The sequence below is a fragment of the Apium graveolens genome, chromosome 7, assembly GCF_009905375.1.
Source record: "Apium graveolens cultivar Ventura chromosome 7, ASM990537v1, whole genome shotgun sequence".
In the NCBI taxonomy this organism is placed as follows: domain Eukaryota; kingdom Viridiplantae; phylum Streptophyta; class Magnoliopsida; order Apiales; family Apiaceae; genus Apium; species Apium graveolens.
The window spans coordinates 70089797-70100665 of NC_133653.1; the positions used below are offsets into that span (position 1 = coordinate 70089797).

Below are 10869 nucleotides of genomic sequence, written 5' to 3' on the forward strand. Positions count from 1 at the left end.
CAACATTTGTCAATTATATCAACTATATAACTCTTGGATAGTTTGGTGGAACAACATTTGTTCATATTTATCTAATAAATCTCGCCAAACACTATGCCTCTAAGTTCATAATCTTATTGTGGTAACTTAGTTAAGTCAAACCCAATAGTCAAAAGTATCAATATACTTCAACACATCTCCCACGATAGATGGGAGTACCTCGCTTTGGTGAACCCACTCCTTATCGATCCAGGGTTAACGCATTAGACTTATTGGAAGGCATCCGATCAACTTAATATTAACTTTAGGGTTTTGTTAATTTTAAAACAATCATGATCCCATCATAAAGAGATTTCCAATTTTTCCTTGAATAAAATACTTCAAATCAATATTCGTCAATGGTTTGATTTCCAAGTAGTGGGGGAGTCATAACGGTCTCGCTTAAAACCCACAACCTTACAAGTTCAAAGAACTCACTTTTGACAAAATCGCCCCATATCAGAAACAAAGAAAATTTGTATTTTATTCCATGTTTCATAAACACAAGAATCTCATAATCATTTTTTCATTTTCAAATCTTGAATCGTTACAAATTTTATCTTGTTTAGCAAGCATGGCATGGGTGTCGTATCTAATACATACAATCTTAATTTAATTAAGCATGCATCTTTATAAACTACTCTACACATACATTCATCATATGCTCATATATATGTAAAGTGCAATAAATAAATGTGGTTGTTTATGGATTTATCCTATGTGATCTTCATCAAGCTAATGACAAAGATCTAGGTCAATCTAAGGTGAAAAATAAATACAGGCTAACTATTACATGTCTTCTTTCTTGTATTGCTTCCTTGGATGGCCTCCATGTGAAATTACCCTTCCTTGATCTTTAAATCTTCATGTTTTCATGTACATTACACGAATGAAAAATAAAAAACTAATATAATGTACTTACAATAAGAACTCGAGTTACATTCGAGATTTAATAATTACAAGATTAAATGACATGCAAGCCGTATTTAATAAACCAAAACCATTGACCTAAGGTCATAAGCCATAACCATCCACCATGCTCAATTAACACAAAATAACATGTTAAAACACATAATCTGATCTTAACATATCATACCCATCATGATCTAATCATTAAAACCAAATATTGAAAAAATCAGAAAATTCGAAATTAAATATGATAACATTAAATCGCAAATTACAGGGCCTAAACAACGTGAAACGCCTTACAAATCGGACACCAGACACAGATTTCAGTAAATCCGCTGCATCCGATTCAGAATCGTGTCAAATACGAATCTCATAATAAGAACAAACACAAAACATGTATATATCAGTACATATATGATAAGTGGCATTTTATACCACTTAGAACATCTTAAAATGGCTTAAAATTGGTGCCTTGAAATCAAGTATTTTGTGTATTTGATGCATTTTTCTAGTGTTTATGCATTTCAGCGTATTAGTTGCATTTCGGAGGAGTAATCATCAAGAATAAGCCTTCGCATGTGTTCACCATTGAGAGAGGAAAGGAAGGGGCAGATTACGGCGAAGAAACGGAGCAAACTCAAGATTTTTCCAGTAGGGTCCTGAGCGCCCGCTCAGCAATGCTGAGCGGCCGCGCAGAAAGCTGAGCGCCCGCTCAGCTATGCTGAGCGGCCACGCAGGGTCGGGAAATTAAATAGTTATTTTTAGACTTCTACTTCTGTTTGGCTTCCACTTCTATGTAATCTGAGTTTTATGGGACTATTATAAGTAGATTTAGAGACGTTTTCACGAGAGAGGATCGTGGTATTAAGTAAGGAGCGAAGGAGATAAGGAAGAAGACCGTTTTAGCACACAGCAACGAAGAGGAAGCATATTTTCTTGTGATTCTTATTTCATTGTAACATTGGATGCTAGTTTTCTTACTTTGAACCTATTTACTCTTGTGACGTACTCTGGTTTAATATAATTAGTTTAGTTATTACTTTCTTGTGTTTGTTTATCATGATTTCATATGAACCCATGATGACGATGAGTGCTATTATGGGCTAATCGTGATCATGGGGTCGCAACGGATTTACTATGGAATTCTTTAGTTAATTGTTAATACATTAGTGTGTGATGATTGTATGATATCTAGTATTGGTTGTGCATATTCGTCTTATGTGCGTCGCGAACATATAAGATAGGGTGTTAATCTCGTGTGAAGTGACGGTGGATCTTGAGATTTAGAACTTCCCATGCTAGCATAGGTTCATATATGATGTGCATGATTAGTGGGTAACTCTAACAGTTTTATTCGCCCTGTGTAATCAAAAGGAATAACTGGTGCTTAAATCGTTGTGTTGTCAATTTCTGTAGACATATAGGAACTCAGCATAATTGATGCCTATTCAATTTCTATCTTAATTGTGGATGCTTGGTAGAATGGTATTAGTACAATGAAAGTTGGCTTTTATCAGTTTCGTGTTATTCGATTAATATCATCACTGTCACATGCTAAAGGTAATAACAATAGCTATTGAAGGAAGTAGTAATGAAGTTGTGATCTCATGAGTGTTTTAATATTGTTAATTTGAATTGTTAATTAAGTGATTAATTAAGTAATTAATTGTAGTTAATATTTAGTCAACAATTCTAAGTGTTAGTGTCTTAACATTAGGAAGTAATCATACATTGGTGCGTGAGTTTAATTAAACAATAATTAGTCTGAGTCTCTGTGGGAATGAACTAGAAAGTATTCTATATTACTTGCGAACGCGTATACTTGCGTGAATATTAGCGCGTGTTTTCGCCCTAACAAGTTTTTGGCGCCGCTGCCGGGGACTCGGCGTATTTGTTTAGTTTATGTACTTACCATCATTGGTCATTAGGACTCAGTGATTAGGACGTAGTAGTTACTTATTGTTTCCGGTTGTGTTTCAGGTACTTTAGCGAGCGTTTATGCAAACTCGTTCTCGTACTCGCAAGAGGACTTCAGATATAGCTGAGGAGACAGACGAAGTTCTTGATATTCCGGAGAAGATAGATTTTGAAGATTCGGATTAAGGAACCGAGCAGAAAGAACCAGTAAACATGGGTGATCATATTGTTCAGGCTGATCCAGCACTTATGGACTTTTCTCGGCCAAATATTGATGACATTCAGTCAAGCATTCTTCATCCGGCTATTCAAGATAACATCTTTGAAATCAAGCCGGGCACTATTCAGATGGTGCAGAATTCTGTTTCTTTTGGAGGAGTTGCGACTGAAGACCCCAACATGCACATAAGGAATTTTGTCGAGATCTGCAGCACTTTCAAGTATAATGGCGTGACTGATGAAGCTATCAAGCTGAGGCTTTTCCCATTCTCACTGAGGGACAAAGCTAAGGACTGGTTACATTCTGAATCAGCTGGGTCCATCACTACTTGGCAAGATCTTGCGTAAAAGTTTCTGGTGAAGTTTTATCTGATGGCAAAGACTGCTGCTATGAGGAGTGCTCTTACTCAGTTTGCGCAGCAACCTACAGAATCTATGTGCGAAGCTTGGGAACGCTTCAAGGAAATGTTGAGGAAGTGTCCACATCATGGAATGCCCAATTGGATGGTGATCACTGGTTTCTATAATGGTTTGGGGGCCCAATCTCGGCCCATGCTCGATGCAGCAGCTGGAGGCGCCTTATGGGCTAAAAGCTATACTGAGGCTTATAATCTTATCGAGACTATGGCTGCAAATGAGCATCAAAACCCAACTCAGAGGATGATGCCTGGGAAGGTAGCAGGTATTCTGGAAGTCGATGCAGCCACCGCTATTACAGCGCAGCTTCAAGCGCTGTCAATGAAGGTTGATTCTCTGGCTACATATGGAGGTAATCAAATAGCTATGGTTTGTGAGATTTGTGCAGGTTCTCATGCTACGGATCAGTTTTCTCTTGTCAATGAATCTGTTCAGTATGTGAATAATTATCAGTGACAACAGCAGCCTGTGCCAGCTACTTATCATCCTAATAACAGAAATCATCCAAATTTCAGATGGGGTAATAATTAGAATGCTATTCAGCCACCATATCAGCAAGGTGTGAGTAAACAGTTTAATCCACCTGGATTCCAGCAAACACAGCAGTATGCTCAAAGGCAATCATATCCTCAACAGGGAAGTGCAACTGCACCTACTAGTGCTGATTTTGAGGAACTTAAGCTGTTATGCAAGAGTCAGGCGGTTTCTATCAAGACCTTGGAAAACCAAATAGGTCAAATAGCCAATGCAGTGCTCAATCGTCAACCTGGCACTCTTCCCAGTGACACTGAAGTACCAGGCAGGAAGGAAGCTAAAGAGCAAGTCAAGGCTATTACCTTAAGGTCTGGGAAAGTGGCTGATGCTGAAAAGGCAAAAGAAGGAGAAGCTGAAATTAGAGATGAAGAAGCTAAGCAAAATGAGAAAGCGACGGAACCAAGGAAGACTACTGTTGAACACACTATGCCTGAGGGTAATACATGGGAGAAACAGATCTATTCTCCACCACCTTTTCCTAAGAGATTGCAGCAACAAAAGCTGGATAGACAGTTCGGTAAGTTTCTGGAGGTGTTCAAGAAACTTCACATCAATATACCTTTCACTGAGGCTCTGGAGCAAATGCCTAGTTATGCTAAGTTTATGAAGAGTATTCTTTCAAGGAAGGTGAAACTGGATGACCTTGAGACCGTTGCTCTCACGGAAGAATGCAGCGCTGTTCTGCAGCAAAAGTTACCTCCAAAGCTGAAATATCCAGGTAGCTTCACCATTCCTTGCACCATTGGCAAGTTGACTTTTGACAAGTGCCTTTGTGATTTGGGAGCAAGCATTAATCTGATGCCGTTGTCGATCTTTAAAAAGTTGGATTTGCCTGATCCAAAACCCACATATATGTCTCTACAATTGGCTGATCGTTCTATTACTTACCCAAGGGGCATAGTGGAGGATGTGCTAGTCAAGGTGGATAAGCTCTTCTTTCCTGCAGATTTTGTTATTCTGGATTTTGAGGAAGATAAGAAGATTCCCATAATCTTGGGAAGACCTTTCTTGGCTACTGGCCGTACCTTGATAGATGTGCAGAAGGGTGAACTTACTATGCGGGTAAAAGATCAGGATGTGACCTTCAATGTATTCAAGGCAATGAAATTCCCTACAGAAGATGAGGAGTGCTTAAAGGTGGATGTGATTGATTCTGCGGTTACTTCGGAACTCGATCGCATGCTAATGTCTTATGCATTGGAAAAGGCCTTAGTGGGGGATTTTGACAGTGATGATGAAGATGGCAATGAGCAATTACAATATCTGAATGCTTCCCCCTGGAAGCGAAAGCTGGACATGCCGTTTGAATCTCTTGGTACTTCTGACCTCAAGAATGTTGAAGGAAAGCTCAAACCATCAATAGAGGAAGCACCTACCTTGGAGCTCAAGCCATTACCTGAACACTTGAGGTATGCTTTTTTAGGTGATGCATCTACTTTACCTGTTATTATTGCATCTGACCTTTCAGGTAGTGAGGAAGACAAACTCTTAAGGATTTTGAGAGAATTCAAATCGGCTATTGGATGGACCATAGCAGACATCAAGGGGATCAGCCCTTCATATTGTATGCATAAAATTCTGCTAGAGGAAGGTAGTAAGTTGACTGTTGAACAGCAGCGCAGACTTAATCCTATCATGAAGGAGGTGGTGAAGAAAGAAATTCTGAAATGGCTAGATGCATGCATCATTTATCCTATTTTTGACAGTTCTTGGGTGAGCCCCGTATAATGTGTACCTAAGAAATGAGGTATCACTATGGTAGCAAATGAGAAGAATGAGCTCATCCCCACTCGAACAGTTACATGATGGAGAGTATGCATGGATTATTGAAAGTTGAACAAAGCCACGAGGAAGGATCACTTCCCTCTTCCATTCATTGATCAGATGCTTGACAGGTTGGCTGGTCATGAGTATTATTGTATTCTGGATGGCTATTCAGGGTATAATCAGATTTGTATTGCACCAGAGGATCAGGAAAAGACTACCTTCACTTGTCCATTTGGCACGTTTGCTTTTCGCAGAGTTTCGTTTGGGTTATGTGGCACCCCGTCCACTTTTCAGAGATGTATGATGGCTATATTCTCTGACATGATTGGAAATAATGTCGAGGTGTTCATGGACGACTTCTCCGTCTTTGGACATTCGTATGATGAATGTTTGAATAATCTTCGTGACGTACTCAAAAGGTGCGTGGAAACTAATTTGGTGCTCAATTGGGAGAAATGTCATTTTATGGTGCGTGAAGGCATTATTCTTGGGCATAAGGTCTCTAGCAAGGGTCTGGAGGTGGACAAGGCCAAGGTGGGAGTCATTGAAAATCTTCCACCACCTATTTCTGTGAAAGGAATCCGTAGTTTTCTTGGTCATGCGGGTTTTTATCGGCGATTCATCAAGGACTTTTCGAATATATCTAAGCCGTTGTGCAATTTGCTTGAGAAAGATGTGCCTTTAAATTTGATGATGAATGTTTGGCGGCATTCGAGACTCTCAAGAAGAGTTTGATCACTACACTAGTTATTACAGCACCAGATTGGACAGAGCCGTTTGAGATGATGTGTGATGTGAGTGATTATACGGTAGGTGCAGTTCTGGGACAGCGCAAGAATAATCTCTTTCATGTGGTCTACTATGCGAGTAAGACCTTAAATGGGGCCCAAATGAACTACACCACTACGGAGAAGGAGCTCTTGGCTATAGTCTTTGGTTTCGAGAAATTTCGATCTTATCTGTTTGGGACTAAAGTAACAGTATTCACTGATCATGCGGCCATTCGCTATTTGGTTTCCAAGAAGGATTCGAAGCCGAGACTCATTCGTTGGGTGCTCTTACTTCAGGAATTTGAGTTAGAGATCAAGGATCGAAAAGGTACTGAGAATCAAGTAGCTGACCATCTCTCTAGGTTGGAGAATCCCGAGTCTGCTTCACAAGATAGGACATTAATCAATGAATCTTTTCCGGATGAGCAGTTGTTCGCAGTTCAGGAGGAAGAGCCATGGTTTGCAGATATTGTAAACTATCTTGTCAGCAATATAATGCCTCCTAATTTGACCTCAGCTCAAAAGAAGAAGTTTTTGCATGAGGTGAAGTGGTATATGTGGGATGAACCATATTTGTTTAGACAGGGAGCTGACCAGATCATCAGGAGTTGTATCCCGTTCTGTGAGACGGAGGGGATATTACGAGACTGCCACTCCACAGTTTATGGTGGACATTATGGTGGTGAGAAGATGGCAGCTCATATTTTGCAAGCAGGTTTTTTCTGGCCTACTTTGTTTAAGGATGCTCATCAGTTTGTTTTAAGGTGTGATCGTTGCCAAAGAGTGGGAAATTTGACGAGAAAGGATGAGATGCCGTTAAATGTGATGTTTGAAGTCGAGGTCTTTGATGTTTGGGGAATCGATTTTATGGGGCCTTTTGTCTCATCCTGCAATAATCAGTACATCTTGCTGGCAGTCAATTATGTCTCAAAATGGGTAGAAGTCAAAGCTTTACCGACAAATGATGCAAAGGCAGTGCTGAATTTTCTTCATAAGCAGATTTTCATAAGGTTTGGAACACCTCGGGTAATCATAAGTGATGAAGGGTCGCACTTCTGCAACCGTAAGTTCACTTCTATGATGCAGCGTTATAATATGAATCATCGAGTTGCTACTGCCTATCATCCGTAAACAAATGGTCAAGCGGAAGTGTCTAACAGAGAGATCAAGCGTATTCTAGAGAAGGTTGTTTGTCCGTCAAGGAAGGATTGGTCTTTAAAGCTCGATGAAGCTGTTTGGGCTTACAGAACAGCATACAAAACTCCACTTGGTATGTCACCGTTTCAGTTGGTGTACGGTAAGGGATGTCATTTACCTGCGGAGCTTGAGCATAAGGCCTACTGGGCGTTGAAAAAGTTGAACCTGGATTTAGATGCAGCTGGTAAGAAAAGAATACTTCAGCTTAACGAACTTGATGAATTTCGACTTCAAGCGTACGAGAATAACAAAATGTACAAGGAAAAGGTGAAGAGGTGGCACGATAGGAAGCTACATCCAAAGTTATTCGTGCCGGGGCAACAAGTTCTCTTATTCAACTCTCGTCTTCGACTTTTTCCTGGGAAGTTGAAATCAAGGTGATCTGGACCTTTTATTGTCAAAACTGTGTTTCCACATGGAGCGGTGGAAATTTTTGAGAATGATCCGGACCAAGCATTCAAGGTTAATGGTCAGCGTTTGAAGCACTACTATGGGGACATGGCAAACCGAGAAGTGGTTAGTGCCATTTTATTGACTACTTGAGAAAGGTACGCAACGTCAAGCTAATGACGAAAAAGAAGCGCTGCGTGGGAGGCAACCCATGATTTGTTGTTACAAGAACCCTTAGAAGTTAATAACCTATCCAAAAACACAAAAAAATCAGAAAAACATGACTGAATTTTTTTTTCCAGTGACCCCCTGAGCGCCCGCTCAGCTCTGCTGAGAGACCGCTCAGCAAGCTGAGCGCCCGCTCAGCTTTGCTGAGCGACCGCTCAGGGGTCGGCGCTGCCAGAATTTTTTTTACAGTTCATAAAAAAAAATCAGAAAATAAAAAAAACCCATCACAGCCCATAAACCCACGAATTCTTTTCCTATTACCCCATAATTTTATCCCTCAACCCCACTCCTAATCTAATTTAAGCTAATCCACACCCTATATATACATACACCTATCCTACATATCTCCCACAAACTTTATACACTCAAACTCTCTCCCAAACACAAAAACTCAGTTCTTAAACACTTTTATTCAAGATTCAATGGCACCCAAGAGAGGACGAACTATTGATAGCAGCAGCACAGTCCCTACTGCTGATTCATCGAGGGGTACTGCTGCAAGGCCTCGGTTGAATGACAGAGTTGCGGAGGAGGAGTACACTAGGCTTTTGGGGAAGCCGATTCTGAAGGAGAGAGGGTTATTACCATCGGGGAGGGATGGTGAGTTGCTACCCATGATTGCAGAGAAGGGGTGGATAGCTTTTTGTGAGTCGCCCGAAGCAGTGCCGATGAGCGTGGTTCGCGAGTTCTATGCGAACGTGAAGGCCGAAAAGAATGGGTTTTCTGTGGTCCGAGGGCTTACGGTTGATTATCACCCGGCGGCGATTCGCCGTGTGATTGGACAGTGAGAGAGGAAGCCCGATGAGGAGAACTGGAATGAGAAGATTGCTGAGGATTTTGACTTGGATTTGATTTGTGCTACTCTCTGTAGGCCGGGCACAGTTTGGACCTTCAAGACCGGCACTAATGAGTATCGTCACTTCCCGGCGATCGCTATGAACAGGTATGCTCGTGCATGGAATGCATTTATTTGTGCTAATATTTTACCTTCTTCGCATGCACACGAGGTCACAGTTGAGAGAGCACAGTTGTTGTGGGGAATTCTTAATGAGGAGTACTATGTGGACCTTGGTGAGTTTATCTACCAAGGAATTCTGAAGTTTTTGAGGGGATCTAAACATATGAACATCCCTTATGCATCCACGGTTACGAAGCTTTGCCGAGCAGTAGGCGTGAACTGGACGGCTCATGAGCAGTTGCAGTTGCCGGCCGCTCCGATTGATTCTGGGACTCTGAATGGGATGCAGGAGTGGACCGGTGGTGAGCCGAGGAACATGGGCTGGGTTATCATCTTCCAGGAGGGCGTCCAGCAAGAGGTGCTACTATGGCTAGGCCTAGGCGTGATGAGGCTGGTTTTTCGAGAGCTCAGGAGGGTGCTGGGATGGCTGATACCCAGTATAGGAGGCTTTCACGGCGGATGGATGCCATGTACGAGACGCATAGCAGGTTTTCTCAGGAGCTCACCCTTGCGTTAGGGACTGCTTTTCGGGGCCTTGGAGCTGATATCCAGTGGCCAGTTTTTGGTGAGGACTCTACATACCCGCCGCCTGATACTCCACCCACTGAGGGTGATGATGATGATGACTCCGAGTAGGTATACCCTGTGTTCCTTTCTACTACCTTCACTGGGGACAGTGAAGATTTTAAGTTTGGGGGTGGTAGTTAAGGAATATTTTGTGTGTGTCATATAGCTGCATATTCATGATAGTTTAGTTCATATAGTTGCATAATTTTTGCCATATAGTTTTTTTTATTTTATAGCTTTATTTGTTTATCATGTCATGTAGCTCATGCATATACCATGATCCCTTTTGCGATGATTTATCGACTGAATTGTGATATTGATGCGAGTGTAGTGATAGCATTAAAGTGATATTGAGTCGTGTAGGTTGATATGCATGCTAGAAGCACTTGTAATTTCACTAAGTCTTAGAGAATGCTTAAGGGCTAGATTGTTGTTATGATCTGATTGTTTTCGAGGTTAATCTATTTATTATGCTTAGAATTCGATAATAGGTTCTTAGTGATAAAGGCATGAAAAAGAAAAAAAAATAGAGTAAAAATGGAATTTGTTGCTAGTTGTGGCTAGGCGTCAAATGGCTAGTAGCCGGCTCACATGTTATGCGAGTAGTCTAGGGTTGAGCAAGATGGAGCGAAACCCACTTGCTCATAAATTTTGAAAAAAAAAAGAAAAAAAAGAGAAGAAAAGAAAAAAAAATTGTGGTGTTATGCATAATTGATCACGAGTGGGCTCTTTGGTATTCGAGTTATTAAGTTCTTAGGGGACTTTGTGCCTAGTGACCTAAGGCTTTTAGAGTCTGGGATCCGCTAACCTAACACTCGTTACATGGATACCATTGTATAAGTCTTTTGTGGACCTCACTCATTGCACGGTCAATTAAGCATTGTTGTCGTAAATAAAAAGCATGATTCCGTAATAAGCTCCAAAAATTCTTATAGTGTTATATGTCGCTTTGTGCCTAGAATTTTTATTCTTTGTATA

The 10869-nt window shown here is 40.9% G+C and overlaps 1 non-coding gene across 1 annotated transcript; it reads right to left on the minus strand.

Annotated features, from left to right (window-relative positions):
- Window positions 1-3450: 3450 nt before the first annotated feature.
- LOC141675318 (small nucleolar RNA R71) lies at window positions 3451-3557 on the minus strand. The gene has a single exon (XR_012555976.1). It is a non-coding gene; the product is annotated as a small nucleolar RNA R71 (small nucleolar RNA).
- Window positions 3558-10869: the final 7312 nt, after the last annotated feature.